The sequence below is a fragment of the Leptodactylus fuscus genome, chromosome 3 (genome assembly GCF_031893055.1).
Source record: "Leptodactylus fuscus isolate aLepFus1 chromosome 3, aLepFus1.hap2, whole genome shotgun sequence".
In the NCBI taxonomy this organism is placed as follows: domain Eukaryota; kingdom Metazoa; phylum Chordata; class Amphibia; order Anura; family Leptodactylidae; genus Leptodactylus; species Leptodactylus fuscus.
Window position 1 is genome coordinate 106084853 of NC_134267.1, and position 17168 is coordinate 106102020.

At 39.7% G+C, this 17168-nt stretch overlaps 1 protein-coding gene across 3 annotated transcripts in view; it reads left to right on the top strand.

Moving 5' to 3' along the window:
- Positions 1 to 17168, top strand: part of FYN (FYN proto-oncogene, Src family tyrosine kinase) — a 141006-nt gene that overhangs the window by 57188 nt on the left and 66650 nt on the right. For all 3 annotated transcript variants that reach the window (XM_075268146.1, XM_075268147.1, XM_075268148.1), the window contains one exon: positions 10134 to 10198. The gene's annotated coding sequence lies outside the window, so the exon portion shown is untranslated. The remainder of the gene's footprint in view (positions 1 to 10133; positions 10199 to 17168) is intronic.

The following is a 17168-nucleotide window of genomic DNA, read 5'->3' on the forward strand; positions in this document are numbered from 1 at the left end:
AGATGCTAAAATGGTTATACAAGTATACTTCAGCTTCAGAATCATGCCGTGGTTCAAACTTTTCTTCTTGTACAAAATATATTATTGATGGGACTACATTAAGTGCATGCCAAAAGAACTACACAAGACATTTTAATATTCAAGGAGATTTTTTTTGTAAGCTTTGTTTAGTGTAGTACAAGTGAGCCTTTTATCCTTCAGAAACAAACAGCTCATAGAAAGAAAATGTACAAAGAAAAAGCGTGTGTTAAAACTGCAAAGCAGCCTGTACAAGATGTCCTTAACATTAAGAGAGTTAAAGAATAAAGTGTAAGTCGCCCACTTTTATATATTAACAAATGAAAGGCCATCATCTGTACAGTAGGTATAGCAGATTTTAATGTAGGTAAACTAAGCAGCATGTAAGGGGGTGACCCAAAGACTATAAAAAGGTGTAGATCTGTTCAGTGGCAGTCACAAGTCCATGGAAAGCTGTAGATTTTAAAGGGGTATTCCTGCCTCGAGTCATCAATTCTTGGGGTTACGTGAACAAGATGTGGCTGTTCTGCATTGCTTTATTAACTCCCATAGAAATCAATAGGAATTATGGAAACAGAATGGGATACACTATATATATTAAAGGTGTTCCTTTCTATGGGAATTACGGAAATGGCGTAAAGCAGCTATCTCTGTAGCTGATGACTACTCCAGGGTGGTGAGATAGGAATGACCGTCCAAAGAGGACATGTCTGCTTGGCATTATCATTCCTATTGCCAATGGGTTGTGTCCCTGTTACAGGATTAGCTCAAGGATTGTCATCTCCTCAGATAGACGAGCACTTTTTGGCACAAAAAAGAAAGTCCAGTCCAGCAAAATGTGGTGCAACAGGAAGCAACCAGTTTTATTAGAACTTGTACAGGTAAAAGAAAACAAATACAATGCAGAATAAAATCCTAGCCGTCCGGCTTCTACCTACAGCACAGGTCACCTAACTACTCAGAGCTAGGCCTTCTGCACAGCTCCCTAAACACAAAGTACAGCAATGTTACTCACAGGTGAGTTTCCAGGAGCAGAGAGAGCCGTATACCTGTGTGCTGTCTGCCCTTTTATACACATACTTCATGACACAAGGAATCACATATCCCAAAACTTGGAGTGGTTGGAGTAGAGACATCCAATACTCCCTACTCCAGCAGCCAGACCTTTTTACCAGGTTTTGGTAAAACCCTTCAGCAAAGAACATGACTTTCTCATCTGCATCTAGAACGTATATGACAGGAAACTGGGGAAAATGTACACTCCTTCTACCACTTTGCCCCTGGTCCTGTCACACCCTACATAGTAGAACACTGTCAGCATTGGTTGGGTTTACTCAGAATGTGTAGGGACCATCATATTAGCAAAGGAATGAGGTTTCAAATGGTTGACAGACACTGCAGAAAATGTTAAAAGATGATGACTAAACCACTCATTGTAATGCTCATTCCACAAAGTATATGTCATGGCCTACTGTTTTTTTTAGATTTTAACAGAATATTTTATATTCATTTGGCTTTTGAATAAAAGACTGTGGTTAATTAATGGCTGATTATTGAGGGAAAAGCTGGGATTACACGTTCCCAAAACACCATGGCCAAAGTGTCCATGGGATGAAGCCAACCAACCAACATAGAAGGTGCACAATTTTCATCCATGTTCCAGAGGCATCTTCACAATCTTACATTGTCCAAATGATGGCATTATAAAAATGATACTGAGTAAGGGAAGTATTACTCACCTGTTGATTCTAGAACCATTATTTCCATTCCATTGGATGTGTTTCGGGTACCCAGATGCAGCAGAGACATCAGGTTAAAACATGACTGTTGTATCCAATCACTGACCATGTGTTATTGACATCACATGGACAGCTCCTGACTACTGCAGACAGTAGGCTGATTTTCGAGCATCACAACTTTTTCCATAGCAGCATGAGGCAGCATATCCATAGACATATTGCTGGTCTTCTTCTGTCCTCACTTCTTTATTCTTCTTTTCCCAATACCGTTAATTGCAGTTGTATTTGGCGATACAGATTGTACATTGTAGACTGTTATTCAGCACTAATGTAAGGGGAGAGTCTGTGTCAGTGAGAGACAGAGCAGTGCAAATGCAGCTCACTCCATACCCAGGAGCACAGGGCTTTATATCCCAGAATAAGTGCATCATTGATATCGCCACCACTCAATGTATGTTCATCACAACATCTGCTTCAGACATTCCAGCTATTAATTTAAGTTCTGTGTTATTTACTATTCATTAGTTACTAATCCCCCATTACTATATTTGTTAGGCTTTGTTCACATTGCTATCAACAGTGCTATCAATGTCAGCCTATTTGACAATAACAGTGCTGTTTCCTCCACTATTCTTCTCATCAAAATTATGTAAATCACAAAGGAATCCAATTGACCGATTATATATCTGAGTGGTTTGTGAGGTGCCAGTGATATCTGTCGTAGGAAGGGTCTGGCAGATTGTTGTGACTTCCATATTTTAATTATTGTGAACTCACTTACAGAAAACCTCCAGTAAAAAAATCTCCTAGGCCAAGCTATATGTCAGTTCTTGTGTACTATTTACTGGCCACCAGCAAAGGTATCTGTCACCCACTTCTTGCTTCACCTATTGGTCAGTGTCACAGATATGGGCAGATTTGGCAATAACGCAACCCACATAATTGTGTAGGGCCCCAGAGGTAAATGAGGCCTCTCAATGGTGGATTTTGTTATGGCTATCATTTGGATTATTCCAACAGGTTACAGCTGATATTTATTACACCCTAATCCCCACATAGTGTGTGGCTTCTCCGTTCCAGAACAAAGTGGAGATGGGCCTGGACAGGAGATGTCACGCACTATGTCCAGATACTGAACAATATTCAGACGTCATGTCCTGACCTTGATCAGCGATTTAATGTCTGGTGGCCTGGACAGAAGTGGGGATTGGTGAGTAGTCGGCTGTTACCTGTTGGGATGACTGAATAGTAGGTGAAAGTACAGTGTGGGTGCCAGTAAAGGGGATAGTATACTGTGGAGGCCAATGAAGGGGCAATTTACTATATGGGGGGTAAATAAAGAAGGAAATATACTTTGTGAGGGCCAATAAAAGGGACATTATAATGTGAAGGAACCAGTAAAGGAAACGTTATATGTGAGGGTGAAAAAAGGGGACAAAATAACTGTTTGGGGCCAAAAAAGATGACCGTATACTATGTGGGTGTGAAAAGGGGGATGGTATAGTGTACAAGGCTATAAAAAGGGGACAGTGTTGGGGACAGTATAGGTTAGAGGGGGTCAGTATACTGTTGGGGCCAGTAAAGAATAAGCTACACTGTTGCAGCCAGAAAAGGTGGCTTTATACTGTGTAGGGGCCAGTAAATGGGGTATTATATTGTGTGGGAGCCAAAGAAGGGAGTTTTACTGTTTGGGGGCTCAGAAAAGGAAGTTATAATGTGTGAAGGTCAGTAAATGAGTTATATTGTGTAGGGGCCAGTAAAAGGGGCACAATACTTTGTGAATGCCAGTAAAACTATGTTATATTGTGTGGGATTCAGAAAAAGGGGTATTATACTATGTGGAACAGAGTAAAATATTGAACAGTGCAGCATATGCACTATCTTGCCCAAATTTGTTAACCTGAAAATGGGGGCAATTCCAGGAAAGAGGACATTTTGATTAGGGGGTCCCCAGATATAGTTTTTCTTTTTACCTAGCAAGCTGAGTTCCTAAATAATGTGCAACTACCTGATTTTTAGCCTTTTTCTATTATGAACCATTGTAGAGATTAAAAGGGGTTATGACCAATGTATTCTCTGCACCATATCAATAAACTTAGTAATATACGCCCCAATGTCGCCGCCAATGGTCTTGTCTCCTTGCCTCCTCTCCCACCCTCAGCCACATGACTGACTTTGATCTACTCCTGCTTCTTTTACACTGAAAAGAGTGTGTTGGTCATAGGAATCAGCAAAGTAGGCAGAAAGACCAGACTTCAGGTCCCCTTCAGTGCTATGAGAATGTAAGATTTGTGACGACAATAGACAGGGAATGTATATTACTGACATGGTGCAGTGAGTACACTGCCCCTTTAAAAAGATGTTCTCGTATATATAAACTTTAGGAAAAAACTTCAGCAGGGTTGCTAATACTTGATATAAATCCTTTACAGGAATGAAATTTTTTTCTTGCACTTTGTGTAACAGAATTAAATAGACATACGCCAGATCTACCGGTTGGTTTTTCTGCTCCAGAAATTTTAAAACCTACTTAGCTATAGAAAAATTATCTATAGTAATTAATTTCCCTGAAGACTCCTATAGGAAGGTGGGCATTAGTTTCCATTCACTTGGCAGGATTACATAGAGTTCCCAATAGAAATGATCGTTTGCATTTACAGTGTTCATTAGATACTATTTTACTACTATATTAGTCCCCAAACTATATGTGCAGTCTTTTATATATGGTTGTATACTAGGTAGAATTATAAGTACAGGCTATGAATAGTGATACATTATAATCCATGACTGCCTAGGTTCTTGGAGATATTCTGTCTTCTATATTTGGTTTTCTCCCGATGTCCTAATTGCTAATTGCATTGGCACTAATAAAATGAAACAGACACTGATTTCTCGCGAGGCCTTTCGTGTCATAAAGCATAGACGCGGCTTCATCGTCCCATTGGGTTCATGAATAGTATACTGGGATGTTACAATTTGAGATGTCTGTCGTAAAATACTCTGCTATCTCTGTCAAGATTTGTAACAGAAGCTCATTGTAGTCTTTATTACTGTGATAATTGTGCTCAATACTTCATGGCTGAATGTTGCTTTTAGTGAATCTTTACAACATCTGTGGCATCACTGCAAAGTCTCATCATTTTAAGCCTCAAGTATTCTAGCAAATAGAATGGGTCACACACAGGAAGTAAACAAACTCCCCTTTATCACATATTTTCTGAATATTTTTTTATTTATATTTTAGCAAGAAATTTAAAGGGTTTGTACCAAATAGAAAAAAACAAACAAAAAAAAACTGATTACTTTCCTCCAGAAACAGTGCCACACTTTTCCATGGTTTGCATCAGGTATTGCAGTTCTGCTCCATAGAATGAGGCCAATGGACAGGTGTGGTGCTGGTTTTGGAAGAAAGCAACTATATTTTTTTTAGTCCTGTGCAATCCTTTTAATGTCCTCTACTTTGGGTCCTAGTCTTCTTCTGCACCAAATTCCAGAGTCCAGGATGCTGAAATTTGGTGTTGGTTGTTGGGGTTTTCTGCACTAGTTGTCCTTTTCTATGACCACAAGCACCAATACCCCATATCACAGACAGGCCAGTGGTGTAACTAAAGCATTGTGGGCCCTGATGCAATCTTTTGTCCTGGGCCCCCTATCTTGTCCCTACAGCAAATTCTTGATAGTGATGGTTACGGGTGCTAAGAAGTTTAATCAACTTTAGTGTGGTTGGGTAATCTGTGAATCTCCTTGGTTTATTGGCCAGATGGAGTCTATAGTCTCAATACTGATACCAGTGCTTATGGGCCCCCTAAGGCTCCTGGGCCCTGGTGCGACTGCACCCTCTGCACCCCCTCAAATTACACCCCTGGGGCAGGCACAATAAAAACTGAGGCCAACATTCAGTCTATGATGACCCTGACAAAAAGCACTATAGAACTCAACTGAGTTTTTAGTTTACATATACAGATAGGTTTTAGTACTTGGGCTTTTCACTAAACACATAAGACAGGTGGAAAACCTAATACATTATGGAACCAAGCATAACTTTTGTCTTTTCATTCCAGGAATCATATACTAAATGATTTCTGTATACAGGCAGATGGAAGAGCTGTATGACATGGTCTTGCCATGTTTCTGTTTTCATGTTTAGGCCCTATGTGGTGTAAATACTGTGGTTTGGCTGCGATGTAAGTGCTGCAAATCCCATCCACACATTGCATAACAATATGTGTAGTGGAAATGCAAAACGGTTGCGTTTTTGAAATCGCAGCATGTCAAACTCTGCAGATTTTCTGTGAAAAGCTCTGCAGGAAAAACCGTGATGCATTTCCATTGTAGCCCACTATGTGGGGGCCTTAGTCTTAGTCTGCAGGGATGTGAATGCAAATGTTTCAAGATACATTTATTTTAAAATTATAATGTGCATATATCAATATTTTACATCTCTTCACAGATACAAATTTGTTCTGCAATTTATGTTCCATGTTCCATTGTTTACCATGATTTAATTAATCCTGCTGCATACTGTGTATTTTATATTTAGTATCTATATTTATAGACACTGATTTTGACTATAGGGATTTCTGTTCTAAAAGCAAAGCTATACAGTTTTTTTTACATACACAGGAATGTTAGGTTATGAACTACTAAAGTGTTCCCAAGACTTCTTATCCATGTGACTACTAACAAAGTATCTAAATATAATGTAGTGTGTGTGTGCGCGCTCGTGTGTGTGTGTGTGTGTGTGTGTGCGTGCGCGCGCATGTCAGATCCAAGTCATGTTTTTCAGTACCAGGTGGCTGTTCTTTTCCATAAAACAGGTGAATTACATAAAATGATAACGTAATTGAAGATTGGAAAATTTCAGCCCAATTTCCGATTTCCTTCCATTAAGATTTCAAGCTTGCTTCATATGTAAATACATTTTCCTGCAGTCCTTTGCGTCTGAAGCATTGAATGTTAGATTGTAGGAAATCAAGCATTTCCATAGTTTACCCAAGTGTAAAGCAAGCTCCTCCTCATCCAGATGTGACTGCAGCAATCTTAGTGCTTTCAATCCCATCTCATATGTCCACAGAGGTCTGATGCAGCAGAGGTCTCCTTCACCCACAGCAGGGTGGCATCTCCACATCTATGAGCACCAGTAACCCTTTCTGCTGTCAAGTGGAATCTCCTCCTTTATCCGTTTGATAATAAACCAGCTAAAAATAGTGTCCATATGTTCCCATCATTCAGCCATGTCTAGAGATATTCACATATTTTTGTTTGTTTATATGCTTTATTGTTTTAGATTGTGTTTGTTGGCGCATCTGGCATTGTAAATGTATAGTCTTTATATTTAACGTATGTGCTCTTTAAATAACAGTACATATTACATGCTGCACATATATTATATATTGTGTGCACATTATATGTAAATTAATAAACCTTTAGGTGTGATTAGTGAGACAGCAATTTACATATAGGCCCAGATTTACTACTGCGGCTACCACTAGACACTGGCATAACTGAGCTACATCTTTGGCGCATCTATTTTGGGCTGAAATATGTGACCCCTCGTTCACATCTGCGTCAGTAATCCGTTCGGGGAGTCCGCATGGGAATCCCCCCGAACGGAATACCAAACGCATTTGTAAGCGGTGTGCAGTGAAAGAACACGGACCCCATAGACTATAATGGGGGCCATGTGCTTGATGTGAGATCTCCGCAGGGAACATGCGGAGAGGAAATTACTTCACAATCTAATTTCCTCTCTGCATGATTTGTGCGGCCAGAGTGCGGCAAGCACACACATCCCATTATAGTCTATGGGGTCCGCGTGCTTTTACGGCACAGCGCTTGCAAATGCGTTTGTAAGTCCGTTCAGGGGGTCCCCATGCGAACTCCCCAAACGCAAATGTGAACGAGGGGTAAGTGTGGATTCTCATTAAAGCAGATGTGGCTTAAATGCAAATCATGTCCAAAAAACCTGGCTCAAAGTATGCCAACTATAAGGTGATATAAACTTAAACTATCTATCATCCAGCATCAGCCACTGTGATAAATCTGGTGTATTTTCAGACTACCTAAGTTTGCACTGATGATAAATCTGGGCCTGAATGAGGGTTCGAGGCACAGCTCAGGACATACATTAACTGAGGCATTTTCTACAAAGGTCTGTCTTGGTGACAAATTCCTTTCAATGTCCCTTTAAGTTTAGTTTGATTGTATAACTATCATACAGTAGATTATTTCCAAGGTTATACCTGTTTGTCACTGAAGCTCAGTGACTCATACTGGCTTGCTGTTAATAGAAAATTGAGTGACTCAAACTTAGGCAGAATAATATAAGAGGAAGTATCTCATTTATTATAGAAGTTTCAAAAAAAACTTACTACAGGGCTCAGATTCATAGTTTTGTTGTATTTATTGATTCATCAACTGTAGTTAGGGGAATGAGATACACCATCAAACCTCTGTCCTTGCATCCATGACACACATAGATTTGAAACAACTTTCATTGCAATAAACTTTTCCATCAAATCTCCATTACGCATAAGATAACATACTGGCAATATTAAGGGGGTGTCCAGGAATTTTTTTTTTTTTTTTTACTGGGAGAAAAAAAGAAAAAACATACTCATCTGCACTCTGGTGTCCCAGGTCACTGTCCAGGGCTTGTTCTGGCAGAAATCCTCACTGATATGACTGCTATGGGCAGTCAGTGGCCTAAGGAAAGGTCTCGGGACATCACAGGAGATGCACAGTATGATTGACCTCAGTGGTCACACATGGCGACAACTTCTGCCAGAACAAGCCCCAGAGGAGCAATAGACAAAACAGCAGCCTGGGACACAGAAGCATTGGAGATAGGTGGGTATGTTTTTTTACTGCTTTTCCATACTGTGGGCCACAACCTAAAGATGTCCCTCTGCTGTATCACATAATTCTGATGTTAATTCCATCACAATATTGAGCGATAACCACATGTAAACTTATGTTGCTAAAGATTTTTAAGATTTCCAGAATTGAAAATTGAAAAAATTACAAGTACACTTAGCAATGAAGCCACAGCAAAAACGTTTCTAAACTACTTATTATCAAGGTCACTTACATTATCAAGGTCACTTTTACAAAATCTCTAAACATCACTGCATGCTCCATTATTCTGAACCAGTGTAATTTATTGTGGGTTAAGATTGGGTTGGTCACCAGGAAGATTGCCAGGAGATTAACGAAACTTGTAGTATCACCATATATTGTCACTCAGGTGCCACACTGGTATATCAGTCGCTAGGAGTAGCCATTTTGAGAATCTTATGACTTTGGGATATTGTGTATTAATAGTACATTTTGCAAAAACAATTTAGGGGATAATATTGGTCCAGTGATGTGTGCCATGCTGCCTACCCAGCTGGTATAAATAACCTCATACACATGTCAGAGTAGGAGGGAAAGAAAGTGAGTCAAATTTTTTGGCCTGTTTTGCACCTCAGGTGGGCGCATGTGTTGACAATGCCTGGAAGAGCAGATAGATGATGCAGCAATGTATTTGGCATTAATGTATATAGGAGAACAGAAACATAATTATGGTCATCATGCTACTATTAGATTTACATACTGCATGGGTTACTTTTTTCATTATAATACATATTTTTATCTGTATCCTTGTTATATGCACTTGTAATATTTCTAGAACATTTATAAGCCAGTCAGTCTTAGTCTTAATTCAACATCTGCGTTCGAATTTCCATTCAGGGGACCGCTTGGGGACCCCCTAAACAGAAACCTAAGCCACATAAAAAAAGCGGTTATCTAAGGGTATGTTCACACAGAGGAAAAGATCACGGAAACCTTTTCCCCCGCATCGGCATTCCGTCGCGATATACCGCTCCTGTTTAGGCTCGAATGAATGGGCTTAAACAGGAATGTGTCTCGAGAAGCGGACGCTGTGGCTTAATCAGCTGCGGAATCCATGGCATGATAGGGCATGTCGCTACTAGCTAGCGGAAAAAGTATAATGAAGTATAATGGGGTCCGTGTGGTTTCCGTTCGGTCTCCGCATTTTTTATATGGAGAGAGAAACAGAATCCCTGAACGCAGATGTGAACCGAGCCATAGACTGAATCACATGATAATAATGTATTTTACTACTTCTTATTATTAGCTATTTAGCTAGGAGCTGCATTATTCTGAAAGACCAGGGGTGTAGTCCAAGCAGTATCAATGAAATACGGTAGAATTCAACTGCATGGAACAATGCTGTGTGTATGTTCTGACTTGAGTTTTACTTCAATCTTTATTGAAACCTTGCTTACTTTGCTTACCTTGTTACTTATGTGTTAGTATATGAGGACTGTTAAACTAATATTAAAACTAGATGTGTGTCTTATTTTTCAGGGTCTTCTACAGGTGCACTTGAAGAAATGTGGTGAAATCAAGTTATAGTAGTTTAGGAAATATTGGTAAGTTGCAGTTTTCTTAATAATTCTTACCATTTATTATTATTATTCATAATATATACAGTTTAGAAGACCTAAGGAAAGCTTCAGACTTTTATCATCCAAAGTAGTGTTCCTCAACCAGGCTTCTCTGAAACCCTTGTGTCCTGAAAAGGACAACATCTCCTGGGGCATAAGGTTAGACTACTGTCCTAAAGTATAAATAATTTTTCAAGAAGCATACTTAAGGCTGGTGCCCTACATGGCAGAAACGCCATGGTTTGGCCGTGGCAGAAACACTGAAGAAAAAAACATGGCGTTATATAGTTCCTGCAAAGTGGAATCCCATCAACACATTGCGAAAAAAAAAAAAAAAAGGAGGTGGACAAACTGCTATATCCAAAAACGTTGCAGTTTTGGAAATTGCAGTATGTCAATTATACATATGGAAACGCTAGCAGTTTCCCTATAGGTACAATGGAAGCAGAGAGTCCGCAGAGGAAACCTCTGCAGATTTTGTTTAAACAGCACTGCAGGGAAAACTGATGCATTGCTGCCATGGTTTTTTCCGCAGCACTTTTTTGTTGCGGACCGCTATTTGGGGTCTTAGCCTTAAGGGGTTTTCCAGAACTTAGGTATCGATATGTTATGGCACTCAGCTATGCAGGCCACTGATGTCACATTCATCCACCAAATGGTCAGTTTGCAGATTATTCCCATTCAAGTGAATAGTGTTCAGCTGCAATTAGTATTACCATTGTTCAGTGTGAGGCACTGTGCTTGGTAAGCAGTAATGAGGTTGTAGCATGTGTCTGAGCTCTGCAGCCTCTTGAAACAACTGATTAGTAGGATTGCTAGGTATCAGATATTGATGACATCCTATCAGAGTGCTGAAAAACCTCCATAGTCTAAAGGACACACATAGCTAAAAATACATCAGTGACAAAAGAGGTAGGCACTGCCCCACTGATTACTGTTTTTTTTTTTTTTCCAGCCCTAACTATTCCTGAGCAACAAACGCAGTTAGTTTTGATGCCTGATGTTCTATTTAAAGAGGAGCTTTCACCACCTCCACCAATTCATGCGCTTAGCATCTATATAGGTGCCGCTCTACTGATTACAGCACAGTTGGATTTTTCTCTGTAGCCCCAACTGTGCCAGAATCAGTGGAACAGCCCCTATTAAATGATGTAAAGAACTGGACTTGTTGGAAGGTCCTCTTTAAGATCTCTGTAATGTCAGAAGGACAGTGTCATGTAGGGGGTGTGTGATACAGATCTCCAGCCAGAGGCCGCCAGTGTCAGAGCTCATAGTCGCAACTCTTGCCTGCTTCTGCCTGACACCACACTCCTGACAGTACAGAGACTACATCTAATCATCTCAGCGGTGGCAAACTGTTATGTTGATCAGTTGTCAATGGATACAGGAAGTTTCTGTGATTTGGCACTTGCCATGATTTCCTTATTGAGGCCGGGTTATCTTTATCCACAATAAGGACATCATTACTGGTATCAGACCATATAAAGTTTCTGCATTCATGCTCATATCCATTGGCAACCATTTCGGACAATAGATGTCACCAATAAGAAGATTAGAGAAAATCTTGTAAACTTAAATTGTCTAAAAAACTATATATGGTTAGGTTTATGGAAAAATCCCTTGAAGCACTGTGGGGAGACTTGTCAGTGATGTTTCGTGTTATTCACACACAGCATGTTATATACCCCTGAGAAGACTTCTGAGTTGCATGAGCGAGTTGTGTCACACAAATTACAACTTGCAAAAAACATGATGTGAGAGACAGAAATGGGAGGACAGAAACATATCTTGTTTCACAGGGAACACCCACTGAACCCTCAACTTGCAACTTCACAAGCATGTATATCAGACAAAGAAGATAAAATAAAATAGCTGAAATATTTTATGACAAATGTACTCATACACTTTAACACTATCGGCCATTTTGTAGATTTCCGGTTGTATTTTAGTGGTATGAATATGATAAGTGGGAAAGAAAAGAGTTCCTCTATATTACTAGAGGATTGTCTAAGCTGGTGGTTGTCACACGGGTTCAGAACAGGGGCATAACTTGAGGGGGTGCAGAGGGTGCACCTGGGCCCAGGATCCTTCGGTGGCCCATAAGTATTTGCATAACCTAAAGGGTTCACAATGGTCTCACCTGCCACTGGGTCCATAAGTGCATTATAAATTTACGTCCACTATCAAAAGGAGAAAAAAAAATAACCTTTTCATGCCAAAAGGAGCAACTGGTCAAAATATAGTCAAGGACGGATTCTGTGGGGGAAGCACAAATGGGGAAATAATTTCTATAGGCTGGACTTTTGCACCAGGGCCCTTGAGCCTTTAGTTATGTCACTGGTTCAGAATGTATCTAACCATTACTAAGCAACTTCTTTATATTAAAATAAAGATGTGCCTGCCGTGGACTGTCTCTCCTAGTGTTTGTTATTCCACCATACAGAGGTAGTAGAGACGGCTTTTATTCTGACTCCATAATTGTATACGGTTATCCGCTTCCTGTCTAAAAGCATCATCTATTAGCTTAATTTAGGGGCTGAATGTGTAATTTTCTGTTTCATAGAGATGCCTCTAAGACCTTATCCTCCCACATTAACATAGTGAGAGGGTTATTGAATGAAATGAGTGGACATGTCACTGCCTGCCACAGGAACAACACTCTCTTCTACTTCTTATCAACTGCACATAATGGGCTTAAAACAGTAAGTGGCTTGAGCCCTTGTCACTATGCTGTAAGAAGGATACAAGAGATGATTTTGCCATGCTTAAGAAGTCAATCAGTAAAACTGACACGCATATGCTATTATAGTTTCACAATTTATAGCATGCTAAATGGAAACTTTCCATATACTTTGCATCGCTAAGTCAATTTCTCTTCACTCCTCCATTGGAGGCCTCATTACAGATTCCATTGGATTTAATGGAAATAATAGCACTACATGCAGCAATTCTTTTTTCCATCAGAATGTCAGATACCATAACAGAATGTAACAGACCCAATTATAAGTCAATAGAGTCACACTACAGATCTGGCACTGCATAATGGCTTTCTTTACTGACGGCAACTATGCAAATGTGAAGAAAACATATTGTATACTGATATCATACTTGTAAGCTCTGCCAAAATAAATGGGAAGTTCCCAGAAAAAGGGGAGACTTCCTGGACTCCCAGAACAGTTGTCTCCTGAGATCTTGTGAGATAATGTATCTTCTGCAGAGGCATACGGGTGCTGTATCATTGAACTTAGCTCTTGTTCACAGGGGAGCATCATGCTGTAACAGTCCTTCGGGCATTGGTCAAGCTCAGGTATCCTTATTTGCAATTGCAAAATCAGTAGTCCATTGTTTTGACTAAGAGGAGGGCTGGAATGGTCAGGAAAGTAGTTAGGCTGGTGGAGCAGAAGTCCTGCTTGTGTTCCATTCCCAGGGCAGAGCCATACCCAGGAGATTGTCTCCATTCAGATCTATTAAACAGAGCATCAGCCTCTGATTGGCAGACTCATGTCTAGGCAGACTGTAAACAAAGACCAAGGACCCGAACGGAGACCCTTTGAATAGACAGGTAAGTATATACTGTTTGTTATTTTAAACCCAGCTATGTGTTGAATATAAGAACCGAAACATCCAGTCTTTAGGTCCCCCTTCTCTCTTTCTCTCCAGGGCCACACCAAAATATGCCAGAAAAATTATTATATTCTAGGACAGTTATAGGTAAAATCTGATTATTGATATAGACAACGGTTGCATTTTTTCATTGGTTTGTGCCATTTAACAGAACACCCAAATATGTACAGGCTAATTTACTATGAACAGTCTGGGTGTCAAGGAAAAAAGTGCAGCAATTGTCCATAACAGCCACAGCTTTCACTTGCTGCAGCCCTAGGAAAGGATTAAAAATGTCTTGGCATAGTATGCCTGTCACTATTTTGTGTTACAGCAGTATTGTTCCCCATTCACTATCACTTCTCCAGAATTTTGAGCTCACATTTACCAGTATTTCATGCAGATGAAGTGTCTTCACCGTGTATGTTCTATTCATTGCTTTCAGGATATTGTCTTTCCGCTGCTCTATAGTGCATGTAATTTATATTTATAGCCACGAAAAAGTTATCTTGCACCACATGTATTATATGTTTTAGATACTTTGTGATTTGTCCAACTATAGGGCATGGCTTTGTGGAAAGTGGCCATGATTTTCTTAGAAAAACCTTTGCTTAAAGGGGTATTCCCATTTGGAACACCTATTGCGTAACCACAGGATGTGTCATAAATGTCCGATAGATGTGGTTCTCACATTTGGTCTTGAAACTGCAGTTGGTGAAGAGTACACTATTTTCCTAATACATGACAGTCAGTGGAACCTATAACTATCAGAAATTCATTTATTTCGAATAAGCTTTAAGTGTTTTGATAGAAATACCCCTTTAGGCTGAGACCCAACGTTGCGGAAAGGCAGCTCTTTTGTTGTAGATTTTGTTGCATTTTTTGAGCCAACGCCAAGAGTGGTACTAAAGGAATGGAAGATATATAGGGCATTCTTATCCTTCTATCTTCTACTCAATCCACTCCCGATTTTGGCTCAAAAAACCACAGCAAAATCTCCAACAAAAAAGCTGGGTTTCCTCAACGTGGGGCCTTAACCTTAAAGTTTTCTTATGACTATTGGAAGGGGTTTAACCTGACATTGTGGCGCTAGGACCAACAAAAATGTTGTGCATCCCAGGTATAAGGCTATGTTATTATTCTTTGTGCCTTGTTTGCTGTAACAACCTGAAGATATTGTCTTCTCAAATGTCTATACTGTCACTAGTATTATAAACACCTACATTTATCTGGATTACGGCAAATACAGCGATCTATTTACAACGCATTACAATATGAAATGAAAAGTATAGCAAATAAATGTTAATGCCTCTTTATCTTCAAAACCCACACAATGAGCTGCAGTTGAACATCAAAGCACCCACACACATTTGTCATCCACTTTCCACTGGTTAGTATGACATTTCTGTTATCTGTTTGTCAGGGTATTCATTCATTGTAAAAAGTACAAAAAGGTGTGGGATTACGGTGTTTTATTATTTGTGCAAATGTATTTTTTAGTCTTTTCCATTTATTGTTCCACATGGGAGTAAAAATGTCCAGCTTGCTTTATATAATACCCATGCCTTCTTCTCTGAAAATATGTTATGCAATAGCAGATGTACAGCTGATAAAAAGTCATCAAATCTGTGTTTTAGGGGAATTTTCAAGTCCTTCAGTTGACATTTTCATCAGTAGTTGCAAAGTTCCAAGTAGTTTCCCTAATATCCCAACTGAGAATTGGCTGAATAGAATTTTTCGGTTATATGCTTTTTACATATGAATGTACACTTTGCATGTTAGCTGTGACTTTTAATACTGGATTTGCATATGGAAACTAGTGTGTACAGCATTACTGATTAAGTAGATGAGATAAAAATTGGATAATCATGTGCAAATTGACCTGTTTCTAAAATCCGCAGCAGGTCAATTCATGCAGCTGTGGCCGGATGTTGCAAAAAAGCTGTGTTTTTTTCATGCAGATTTTGCTGAATTATTTGAGTCAGACAGACAGGAGTGAATAAAGAAATGGGAAATATATAGGAAGCTTTTATCCTTCTCATTTCTGCTAAGGCTGCTTTCACATGGCGTAAACACTCCGCTCATTATGACACGTAAACACGTTCAGAGTGAGCGCAGTTAAACAGAATCCCATTGAGTTCAATGGGTTCGGTCTTACACGCGCTACCCATTGAACTCAATGGGAGGCTTTTTTACCTATTGCTTTCAATGTGATATGCGCATATCACATTGAAAGCAATAGGTAAAAAAGCCTCCCATTGATCTCAATGGGTAGCGTGCGTAAGACCGAACCCATTGAACTCAATGGGATTCTGTTTTACATCGCGCACTCTGACAAGTGTTTACATGTCAGAATAAGCAGAGTGTTTACTCCATGTTAAAGCAGCCTAAATCTACTCCTGGGTTTGGCTCAAAAAACAGAGCAAACTCTGTAAAAAAAAAAAAACAAAACCTGTCTTTCAGCACCATGCGGCCTCATCCATCATGAGATTTTCGTTGTGGCTTTCACTGTTCAGGCCGGGTTCAGATGGGGATTTTTGGATCGGATTTTGATGCGGTGGCCGCCTCAGAGTCTGGTCCAAAAAATGTCTAGCCAAGACTGGAAGCCAATGCACCGGCATCCAGTCGCGGCATTCCGTTCCGGATTAGGCCCAAATGAATGGGCCTAGCCGGGAGGGAGTGTTGCAGTGCGGACGTCCGTGGCTGATTCAGCCACGGAATCCGCCTGAAGAAAGGGCATGTCGCTTCTTTTTATTGGGAGCGGAAACAAACCGCTCGCAGAAAAAGGAAATAACCAGCTCCCATTACTTTCAATGAGAGGTGTTTTTTTTTTAGCCAGATTTTGACACAGATTCCGCGTCAAAATCCGACCCAAAAAAACCCGTCTGAACCCATAGGGTTGAAATTCACAACAAATTGAAACAAGATCAACATGTAACATATGTTACATGTAGAGTGTAAAATATGCATCATTCATTCCTGTATGCTTGTAGAATAAAGTGGTCTCAGAAGATTAGAATAGAAGGTCTGCAATTTTTCTTCCTGTGTCTTAAAATATCTGGTATTATAGCTTAACATGATGAAATCCAGCACTTACTATGAAATTCTTTTTATTTTAAAATATTTTATTTCTTCAAATTAAAAACACAAATCACAATTAAGAAACAGACACCTATGCATTTCAGACCAGTACTTCAGGTAATGAGTAAGGACCAAACAACCGGTATGGAACATGTAACTGTCCCTGTACCGCCTGTATATTTTCCCGTGCACCATTATGTTTCTAAGGGAAGGTTGTGACATTCATACAAAAGACGTACATTGGTTACATTCACAATTCCTTTTTGTTTTT